Consider the following 10,742-nt stretch of genomic DNA (forward strand, 5'->3'; position numbering starts at 1 on the left):
CTAGTCAAGGCTATGGTTTTTCCGGTGGTCATGTATGGATGTGAGAGTTGGACTGTGAAGAAAGCTGAGTGTCGAAGAATTGATGCTTTTGAACTGTGGTGTTGGAGAAGACTCTTGAGAGTCCCTTGGACTGCAAGGAGATCCAACCAGTCCATTCTGAAGATCAGCCCTGGGATTTCTTTGGAAGGAATGATACTAAAGCTGAAACTCCAGTACTTTGGCCACCTCATGCGAAGAGTTGACTCATTGGAAAAGACTCTGATGCTGGGAGGGATTAGGGGCAGGAGGAGAAGGGGACGACAGAGGATGAGATGGCTGGATGGCATCACTGACTCGATGGACGTGAGTCTGAGTGAACTCCAGGAGTTGGTGATGGACTGGGAGGCCTGGCATGCTGCGATTCATGGGGTCGCAAAGAGTCGGACACGACTGAGCGACTGAAGTGAAATTAAAAACTAGAAGGAAGACTTCCTTCTTTTTCTGAAAAGTTTCTGTTGAATAAATAGATTCTGAGATAGTTCTTATTCTCCACTCTGTATTCCCCACACCGCTCTCATTTTCCTACATCCATTCTTCCAGGCTCAGTAGGCAGTATACAGTCAGGGTTGGGGCCGTGATACATAGTACAAGAATTTCTTCCATGTCAGAGGCCCACAACAGATCCTGTGCCTCCTGAAAATGGAATCCCTTGTGCACTGAGATGTGTGATCCTGAGCATGTATTTTGGAGAGTGAGAGTGTGTTGAGGAGGGAGGAGCAGCAGGATCTGTTGCCTTAGGCCACGGTTTCCTTCAGCCCCACAGATGCAGAGAAGCAGCTAATGTAGGGCCAGGAAATGGAGACTGATTACAGTTCCCTTGGTTATCATCGATCCATCCAACGAGCCTCAGGAGGAGTGCAGTCTGGTCCCTGCAAACCTGATCGTGAAAAACAATTTTTGCATATGACTTTAGAAAATAATACACTTCAGTCTTCTTTTATTTGAGTGTTGCATGGAACAGGAGACTTTCTGAGTAACCTTCCCTTCTAGCTTTCTCTATACACTGTCCTTGGTGGCTGAACTTTTAAGTCCTTTTTCGAAAGGGAAATTCAAGTTTAAACTGGGGAGATGTCAAAAGACTACAGGGAGGGGGGTGGTGTCACCAACTCTGCTGCCTGACTTGGCTCAAAGATGACAGGTCACCTGTGTGTTTGAGAGCTTTGTGGGGAAGCAGAAGTGTTGTGTGAGAGTCCACACTTCATCTTGGATTGTATGGAACTGGTGGGCTTGGAGCTCCTTCCTGGGAGGTGCTTGGATGAGAAAGACCTATTTACGGCCAGGGTTGAGAGCAGATGGGTAGCAATAACTTGTAATGCCTTTCAGCTTTGCAGCTCTAGCAGGCATTGCCCTCAGCCTCACTGATTCTAGTGAACTAGAAATGAAAGCCAGTTCCCAGCAACAGCATGGATCTTTAACGACAAATATTTTCAGAGTAACTCAGTCCAGATTCCAAAAGAACTTGAAAAGTTCATTTTCTCAGAGGCAGTCAACTTTGCAGTTGAGAAGGTCACTGCCTAATCTGGAGAAACACATTCAGGTCAAGCACTGGCTGGAGACCAGGTAGGGGAAGGTCATAATAGAGTTAAGTGCCAGGAGGCCTGGAAGTGAGCCTGTGGGTTGGAGAGGAGCCCCTCTCTGACTCAGCCCTCAGAGCTTGTTACCCACGGTCAGAGAAAGGACAAGGAGCAGAGATGGATGCCGTGTCACTCGCAGCTCAGTGAGACCAAGAGATTCCTCAGCAGCTCCCTGCCTAGACGGGTCTGACTCCAAGTCAGTGGGCTAGGTGAAGGATGGGAGAAGGCAGTCGTGATGGCAATACTAAAGGAGATAAAGGGGGAAAAGGTGCTTCTGCTTAGTATTAAAAAAGGAAATGGAGAGCTTTGTAGAAGTCAGATTCAAGAGGTTAACTATAGAAGGTTAGGGTAGGAAAAGGTAACGTTCATGAAACCAAATTTGAATCCATAACATGACAGGAATAATGAGAAGTCTGTTGTTACTAGAGTTGTGTCCTTTAAGTACTGAATACCAAACAGAGTACCCTAAGCCTCCAGATTATAGCTGCAATTGCATGTGAAAAACAACCAAACAAACTTCAAAAGTAAGTACAGCCTGTCCTGTACAGAAGGTCTGAACAAACAAGTTTGTTGTTGATGGTCCAAGAAAGCCCGCCAGCTTGGGTTTACTTCCAACATTGGCCCAGTCCCGTGTCCAGAGCTATTGCTCTAGGGTGGCATCATGGGCCACGCTGAGCAGTCAGGTGACATTCCTGCTTTTATTTTCTTTGACTCTGCATCATAGATACTTTCTTATCCAAGCACACACATATGTTATATGTGTTGCCTTGATCACCTGCTGTTACCTAAAGGCCCGTGACAAGGCTAGAAGCTTCAGCCAGTGTAATTGACTTACGTTAGATGCACGCCAAGCTCCATGTCAGAGTTTTGTGGGGAGAAGGGGGTCACTGGCTGTGTAAACAGACTGAGGTGGATGCCCTTGAGCCTGGGAGCTTGGAGCCATGTTTGATGAGCCAAGAAGTCCCCTTCCCTCAGCTAATGCCTATTTGTAAGGAGATGTGGAGGGTCATTTGTAGGGTCTTTGTCATTGAAGTTTCAAAGTCTTTAAATCCCATCCTGTTGCCCCCTTGTGTTGTTGGAAATAGTATTTTAGAACAAGAGAAAGGAAGACTTGATATTTACTGTTATTTATTGAGGACTGCGATAAGCACTTTATATGCCTTGCCTACTTAAACAAGACAGAAATTATCATTCCCTTGTTCTAGATTAGGAAAATTGAGGCTTGTAGGAATTAAATGACTTCCTTATATTCATCCTTTCTTACATCTAGTGTTTTTTGCTCACTATTATATTCCCAGTGTTGAGCTAGTTGTCTAGTACATGATGGTGCTTAATAAATATTTGTTGAACTCATCAGTGAATAACAATGGCTAAGGCAGTATTTGAACCCATGTCTGCCTGCTGCTGAACTCTATGCATTTAAATGACACACCACAGTTCCTTTGTCCCACATGCCAGATAAAGGAAATCGTTTGGTAATTTGGAGAAAACTGTTCACTGTCTGAGCTCCAGGTAAACTGTAGGGGTCTGAATTACTTTCCCATTTCTGCTGTAATAGATTCCAATAAACTTTGTGACTTAAAACAATACACATTTATTATGTTACAGTTCTGGAGGTCAGACATACAAAATGGGTTTTACTGTGCCACAGTATAGGTGGGTTCCTGCACTATGTAACAAGGATCTACTTTCTTTAGTTTCCAATAACATGTTCCTCATTTCCATCTGAGCCCTCACTGGCAGCATCTTCAAGACCATATTTCCACAACAGTTTGCTAGTGGCACTTACAATGTATGTTTTCCCTACCATCGTCCTCACTTCTGAGTCCTCTCTAGCAGTCATTAATGTCCATATTTCTACTAACAGCCTTTTCAAGGTAATCAAGACAGTTTCACCATGCTCCTCAAAATCCTCAAATCTCTGTCTGTTTCCCAGTTCCAAAGCCACTTTTACATTGTTGGTAATTTTCACAGCAACACCCCACTTCCAGATCCCAAAATCTATATTAGTTTCTATGGCTGCCATAGCGAATGACCACAAACTAGGTGACTTAAAACAGTACAAATTTATCACCTTATAGTTCTGGAAACCAGAAAGAGGCACTAAAGGAGGATATGTTTCCTTGTCTTTTCCAGTTCTCAGAGGCTGCCTGCATTTCCAGGCTCAGTGGCTCCTTCTTCCATATTCATGGCCACTGCAGAGCATCTGCAAACCTCACTCTCTGACTCTCCTACCTTGCTCTTTCCCTCGTGAGGACCCTTGTGACTACATTGGGCTCACCTAGATAATCCAGGATAACCACTCTTGCTCAAGATCCTTAATTTAATCGCATCTGCAAAGTGCTTTTCTTTTTTTTTTTTTAACCATGTAACATAACATAGTCATAGGTTCCAGGAATTAGGATGAGGGCATCTTTGTTCTTGTTTAGTTGCCCAGCTGTGTCCAACTCTTTTTTGACCCCACGGATTGGGATTTCCTAGGCAAGAATACTGGAGTTGTTGCCATTTCCTCCTCCAGGGAAATCTTCCCGACTCAGAGATCGGACACTCATCTCCTGCCCACGTCTCCTGCATTGGAGGCAGATTCTTTACTACTGAGCCACTGAGGAAGCCTGTGGACATCTTTGGGGCACCATTATCCTGCCTATCTCAGGATCTTCCATGTGCAGGCAGAGGTGGCTCTGTGTGTCTGTGTGTGTGTAAATTTCAGTGTAGGTGAAGGTAAAGTTAGGTGCAAATTAGGACCCTGAAGAGGGTGTAGTCAGTGTGAACTAGAATTTAAAGGCCTTTTGAAAGCTATCAATTGTCAACAGTGTGCTGGAGATGAATTCATCACCCCCTCCCTCTCCAAATCTTGGCTAATTAGGAATAGATGCATGGGACCAACTGAGAGAATCAAAGTTCAGAATCAGGCGTATTATTGGTAAAGAAGTTCTAGAGACTGTGACAGGGCTTCCAAGCTCCTGAATGCAAGGGAAGAAAGTCAAGAATGGAAGAACTCTCCCTTGGTGAGGAGGGGCACCTGTCCTGGTTTGATTACCAAACGGAGGCTGAGCTGGAGCAGACAAAAAATTAGGTAAGAGCTATGCCATGAAAGAGGGCTTCCCTGATAGCTCAGTTGCTAAAGAATCCGCCTGCAAAGCAGGAGACCTGGGTTCAATTCCTGAGTTGGGAAGATCCTGGAGAAGGGAACAGCTACCCACTCCAGTATTCTGGCCTGGAGAATTGCATGGACTATCCATGGGGTCCCAAAGAGTTGGACACGACTGAGTGACTTTCACTTCACTTCACTATGTCATGAAAGAAAACTAACTGTTGATGTTAACTTGGCCCAATCAGGAAACACAATCTGAGGAATTCCCCAGCAGTCCTGTGGTTAGGACTTGGTACTTTCACTGCCTGATTTGATCCCTGCTTGGGGAACTAAGATCCTGCATTGTGGCCTGCGGCACAACCAAAAAAAAAAAAAGGAAATATAATGCATTTAAACTTTAGCTTATGATAATCTCCCCAATGAGACAACTTTTCTGAGAAGAGTAAGTAAGGAAGTAGAGCTAAACGTGAAAAGTCCCTTCCTAGCACATTGCTGTGAGGTTGGAAGGATGGTTGGTGGGTGTTTCCGCCTCTGTGGGAAGAGCTGGAAATGTGGAGAGAGGAGGAAAGTCCCCATCCATTGTTATGTTAAGGGATTTGATGTACTGTTTTGTCCCAGGCTTAAGAGTATTTTCCTAAGAGTCATGGAGCAGTCAGAAGACAGGCCTCTTTGGGTCATTCACAGGAAAGAGTCAATTAAAGCCCTGGCAGAAAAGTCACTGTCCCCAGGGTGATGCCAGGAGGCAGGGCACTGCCCATCACGTGCCCTGTATGGATCTAGCATCTGTGTCTAGGTGAAAGCAGATTAAAATATATATCTAGGACTTTCTTGAAGAAGAAAGTATAGAGCCTGATCCATGTATATGTACGTGTTGGGGGTTGTGGGCGGGAAGGGGTACTTTAGTCACTATTTCTAAATGTCACCTTTCCTCAGCGATGCCTCCTGTGTCAGGAGCAGGGGTCAGGGTGATTGTAGGCCAATTCTGTGGATACACATGCACTCAGGATTTGTTTGTTTGTTTTTTAGGAGCATTTTGCATAACAAATCTATTCTCACACTAGCTACCTCCTTGAGATCCTAACAGGCTAAGCACTTCCAAAGCCTAGAGTGTCCTGGCACCCTCAGCAGCTCTGACTGGAGACTAAATCAGCCTCTTGCCTCTGACAGTGATTAGCCAGGAGACCCATGGAGGAGCCGCCTTGGAGGCCAGCATCCCCTGGAGGCTCCTTGTGTCACTAAGATGTTGATCTGACTGCTGTCCCTCAATCTGCAGCCAGTGGCGTTGTGTTTAGCCAACGATCAGTGTCATGTCAGTTTTCCTCTGTTGGACCAAGTGTAAATTCATTCTAAATATCTGCCTGGGGGAAATCTCTATAGGGAAGATGAGCTTTTCAGTGTGCTCTCTCAAATTCTAGGCACTTAGAGATATAAATTAGCTTCCTTGGTCTTTTCTCACTCAAGGTCACAACCTTTCCTCCAGGGTACTAATGTTCTAAATGGTTGTGATTTGAAGGGCACTAGGAAGGTCCTTACAAAACCCACCTGACAGGTCCCTAGAACTTTCCCATTAACCACCACCACTGTCGGCATTCTCTTTTAAAATGCCCATTCTTTCATTCATCCATTCATATTTTCTCTTCCTCTCTCTCTCTCACACACACATACACACACACACACTCACACACACACACACACAAAGAAGTATTAGACTATCCTGTCGAATGAAACTTTCCTTGGCTTGGCTTTAATATAGAATTTGGTTGGAACCTCCTATATTGTCATTAAACAAGCATTTGTTAAGTACCTACTTAAGGCCAGCCTCTGTTCTAGGTGATGCAGCTGCTGCTGCTGCTGCTAAGTCGCTTCAGTCGTGTCCGACTCTGTGCGACCCCACAGACGGCAGCCCAACAGGCTCCCCCGTCCCTGGAATTCTCCAGGCAAGAATACTGGAGTGGGTTGCCATTTCTTTCTCCAGTGTATGAAAGTGAAAAGTGAAAGTGAAGTCACTCAGTCGTGTCTGACTCTTAGCGACCCCATGGACTGCAGCCCACCAGGCTCCTCCATCCATGGGATTTTCCAGGCAAGAGTACTGGAGTGGGGTGCCATTGCCTTCTCTGAGTGCCATGTATAGCAGGTACAATGAGGGGAAGGAAGCTGGGACAAACCACCAGGGCCTGTCAGTCCAGGATGGGACCCAGAGACTATCTGTGTTGTAATCCATACAAACCCTATGTAAACATGGTCAGCTGGTTCATGTTTCCTGAGAGGGATCTCCTAATTATTTAACAGAGCCCAAACCCTCCCTCAGCAACCATGAATAGCAGATATGTTGTGGGAGCCCAGAAGATGGAATTGGGAATTTAGGGGACCAGGTCAGAAAGTATGTGACATTCAATACTGTATTGAAGGATGGTACATAGATTGCGGGAAGAAAGTTCCAGACAAAGAAAAGAATACATGTGCCCCCAAACCAGAATGCATATTGGTGAACAGAATGAATACATTTAATGGAAAGGGTGGCGTGGAAGACTGTTGGGAAATGAGATCAGAAAGACTAGAGTCAGATTTTCTTGGGCTTCCACAATCCTGCTGAAGAAGAACTTTCATTCAGTTGCTAGCAGTGGAGAGCCGCCTCAAGGTCTGTTTTTTTCTTTTTAAGAATAGAGCCTCTATTGAGCCTCTTAGCTCTGCTGAATCTGCAAAAACTATCCTGTAATATGTCAAGACAAACTCATGAGCTATCAACCTAATGTTTTTCTCCACCTAAACCAGGAGTTAGAAACTCTTGAGTGTCTAGAAATGTGGGACCAAGAGGGTAATGAATGCAGCATTTTTGTAAAAGGGACTGTCCTTGGAAATGTTCTTAGGTAATTCTCCTGGACTTGGTTTAATTATGTCTAAGAAAATGTGGAATGAAGGGAAGGCTTGTTTAAATTTTGCCTTGTGTTAGCTTTTTAAGGGAGGCCGTGTGGCATTGCATAGTCCCTCTGCTCCCTGTGGGACCACTTCATCATTATGCTTCAGATTTATTAATATGTAAAAAAGGAAAGACTGTAGGCTGCTGTAAGGATTAAATGAGATGATGCCTGTGAAATGCTTAGCACAGTGCTTAGTTCATGGTAAGCACTGAAAAGTGTTACCATTTTCTCAATTTTAATACTCCTGGCACTTAGCACAGTAAATAGGATTCCCAGTGTCTTTGCTAAAGGAAATGGATTGGTCTTGGAGTGCACAGAATCAGAGATGGTGGTAGAGGAGAGGCTTCTCTCCGATGACAGTCATTCCCCTGCTCTCCTCCCTGCAGTGGTCTGACAGCACCTCCATTTTACACCCTCAGTGCAGAGATACCACGGCTGTCCAGAAATGGTTGCTCAAGGCTGCAAAGTGACACAGCAACACAGAGCCTGGGATTGCTGCCAAGTTTTAAGAAGCGCAGATTGTGACAAAGTAAGGGAGGGAGGCAGAGAAGAAAAATCTGAAAACCAGAAGCAGTGTTCTTGCTGAGCGACACGATGGTGGCTCACACGGTTTCAGGTGGGACAGGCACTGTGAGGGGTCACTGCCAGCTGGTGGTGCTGGAGGAGGAGCCCAGTAAGGGACTCGGGTCCAGGCAAGGCTGCTGCGTGGGGCCCTGCACTTGGAAAAGGCCCTGTTAGGTTTAATACTCTGCTTTTGCCATCTTGAAGTTCTTAATCTTTTTTTAACAAGGGGCCCCCATTTTCGTTTTGCAGTGAACCCTGCAAGTTATGTAGCTGGTCCTGGGTCCAGGCTACCTGGGGCAGGGATATTTTGTCTCAGCTAGTGTTTTGAGCTAGTTTTTGAACTTGCAACTGATCAAGTAGAGTGGGTTAGTATTCTGTTTTTAAAAAAATTATTTATTTGCTTATTTTTGGCCATGCTAGGTCTTTGTTGTTGAATGGGCTTTTCTCTAGTTGCAGCGAGTGGGCTGCATAGGCTTCTCATTACGGTGGCCTCGCTTGTCTCGGGTCACAGGCTCTAGGGCCCTCGGGCTTCAGAAGTTGTGGTGCCGGGGTTTAGCTGTTCTGCAGCATGTGGGCTCTTCCTAGGTCAGGGATCGAACCCGTGTCTCCCCCATTCGCAGGCAGATTCTTTACCACTGGGCCACCAGGGAAGCCCTAGTATTCTTTTTAATCTCTCTCTCTCTCTAATTATAAAAGGACAAAAATGATAACAAATTAAACCTGTAAAAACTGAAATGAAATGAGTAGCACCTCACTCCTTTTCTCCCCAGAAATAACCACTAAAAATGCTTTTAGTGTGTATCCCCCAGATTTTTTATTAACTATAAAGTACTATATTATAAAACAGTGTGCATTTACATTGTTGATGTAAATATTAAACAACGCAGCATCATTTATGCAAAAATATTCACGTTTCCCTCAGACCCACTCCCCTTCAGTGAGGCAACCACCATTAACAGTTGTGTCTGTATGTTCCAAAGATATTTTTTGAATAAACTTTATTTCTTTAGAGCAATTTTAGGTTCCTAGAAAAATTGAGTGGAAAGTACAGAAGGTTTCCAAATGCCTCTGTCCCCAAACTGCACTATCCCCACTATTGATAACCAGACCCAGAGCCGTGCATTGTTACACCTATACTGACAGATCATTGTCACCACCCAGAGTCCATAGTTTATATTAATACTAGAGTTCAGTCTTCCAAATATCTTTCAAATTAATTTTTAGTTACGTAATTGATGTATGAATGTGTTTTCTATGTTTATTAAAAATAGGTAGGCTTTCAGAAAGCAAAATGGGATAATTTCAGCCATGAAATTAAAAGACGCTTACTCCTTGGAAGGGAAGTTATGACCAACCTAGATACCATATTGAAAAGCAGACATTACTTTGCCAACAAAGGTCTGTCTAGTCAAGGCTATGGTTTTTCCTGTGGTCATGTATGGATGTGAGAGTTGGACTGTGAAGAAGGTTGAGCATTGAAGAATTGATGCTTTTGAACTGTGGTGTTGGAGAAGACTCTTGAGAGTCCCTTGGACTGCAAGGAGATCCAACCAGTCCATTCTAAAGGAGATCAGCCCTGGGATTTCTTGGGAAGGAATGATGCTAAAGCTGAAACTCCAGTACTTTGGCCACCTCATGCGACAAGTTGACTCATTGGAAAAGACTCTGATGCTGGGAAGGATTGGGGGCAGGAGGAGAAGGGGACGACAGAGGATGAGATGGCTGGATGGTATCACTGACTCAATGGACGTGAATCTGAGTGAACTCCGGGAGTTGGTGATGGACAGGGAGGCCTGGCGTGCTGTGATTCATGGGGTCATAAAGAGTCGGACACGACTGAGCGACTGATCTGATCTGATCTGATCTGTTGAGTATGTAGCTTATTTTTATTTTTTAACAAATGCTTTTCCAAGACACTACATGTAGACCTGTCTCACTCTTCTTTAATAAGAGCATACTGTGTTGTATGTCTATATTATAAGTTATTTATCAAATTTCCCTTTGGTATATATGTTTTTCAAACAAGGCAGTACACATTCTATTTTTTAAGTTTAAAAATATTTTTTAATTGTAGGATAATTGCTTTACAATGGTGTGTTAGTTTCTGCTGTACAGCATTGTGAATCAGCTATATATATATATACACACACATATATATGTATCTGTATACATATATCCTCTCCCTCTTGAGAGTACACTTTCTTATGCATATTTTTTGTGCTCCTGGTATATATAGGATAGGGTATGAACATATCAAATTGGCACTCTCATATCTGGGGTTGACTGCACTTGTTATCAGTTCAGTTCAGTTCAGTTCAGTCGCTCAGTCGTGTCCGACTCTTTGCGACCCCATGAATCGCAGCATGCCAGGCCTCCCTGTCTATCACCAACTCCCAGAGTTCACCCAGACTCATGTCCATCAAGTCAGTGATGCCATCCAGCCATCTCATCCTCTGTCCGTCCCCTTCTCCTCCTCGCCCCCAATCCCTCCCAGCATCAGAGTCTTTTCCAATGAGTCAACTCTTCGAATGAGGTGGCCAAAGTACAAGAAAT

The 10,742-nt window shown here is 44.4% G+C and overlaps 1 protein-coding gene across 3 annotated transcripts in view; it reads left to right on the top strand.

Annotated features, from left to right (window-relative positions):
* The window catches only part of LOC104996221 (protocadherin alpha-C2), a 96,010-nt gene that overhangs the window by 68,250 nt on the left and 17,018 nt on the right, over positions 1-10,742 (top strand). The gene's annotated exons all lie outside the window — the stretch shown is intronic.

This window comes from Bison bison, unplaced genomic scaffold (assembly GCF_000754665.1).
Source record: "Bison bison bison isolate TAMUID 2011002044 unplaced genomic scaffold, Bison_UMD1.0 scf7180017864291, whole genome shotgun sequence".
Lineage (NCBI taxonomy): Eukaryota > Metazoa > Chordata > Mammalia > Artiodactyla > Bovidae > Bison > Bison bison.